Source organism: Lactuca serriola, chromosome 5 (assembly GCF_051521515.1).
Source record: "Lactuca serriola cultivar US96UC23 chromosome 5, Lser_US96UC23_V15, whole genome shotgun sequence".
In the NCBI taxonomy this organism is placed as follows: Eukaryota; Viridiplantae; Streptophyta; class Magnoliopsida; order Asterales; family Asteraceae; genus Lactuca; species Lactuca serriola.
Window position 1 is genome coordinate 51,997,122 of NC_136412.1, and position 782 is coordinate 51,997,903.

Sequence of the window (782 nt, forward strand, 5' to 3'; positions counted from 1 at the left end):
ATATTCTCGCCCAACTCAAGGAGATTCCTTTTTACGGGAAGGATCACGAAGACGCTTACAAGGACTTGGACGAAGTGAATGATGTGGCCGATTACTTCAACGTACCGAATGTTCCACGCGAGACCCAGCTTCTTCACATGCTTCCTGTTACATTTAAAGGGGCTGCAAAAGATTGGTTAAAGTCACTTCCTCCCGGATCGGTCAACACATGGGCCAAGATGAAAGAAGAGTTCATAGACCATTTCTGCCTGCCCTCCAAGATAGCCAAGCTAAAGAAAGCCATTGCCAACTTCGAGCAACAACCCGGAGAATCTCTTTATGAAGCTTGGGAAAGGTACAAGAGCCTACTTAGAAATTGCCCACACCATGACCTTAATAGCCAACAAGAGGTCTCCATCTTCTATGATGGAGTCAATGTCACCACAAGGCAATTGCTTGATTCTCAAGGCCCGCTCACAAAGAAGGCGCCCCCGGTAATTAAAGAATTAATTGAAGAATTCTCTAAGCACTATAGAGAATACCACAATCCGAGAAACGAAGTAAGTCGGGGGGTAGTGAACGCGGCAAATGATAGCATGGCGGCGGTGATAGCTAAGCTTGATAGTCTAGATCGAAGAATGACAAAAATGGATCAAACAATCCATGCTATTAGGGTAGGATGCAAAAATTTTAGAGGGCCCCATCTCACAAAGGATTGTGATTTGGATGAGAATGGAAATAAGAAAGCTCAAGTCTTCTATTCAAGTGGCGATCGATATGATGAAAATTGGCGGAAACCAAAG

At 44.4% G+C, this 782-nt stretch overlaps 1 non-coding gene across 1 annotated transcript; it reads right to left on the reverse strand.

Moving 5' to 3' along the window:
• Nucleotides 1-266: 266 nt before the first annotated feature.
• LOC145056184 (small nucleolar RNA R71) lies at nucleotides 267-373 on the reverse strand. Its single transcript, XR_013685715.1, has one exon. It is a non-coding gene; the product is annotated as a small nucleolar RNA R71 (small nucleolar RNA).
• Between the last annotated feature and the right edge of the window lie 409 nt (nucleotides 374-782).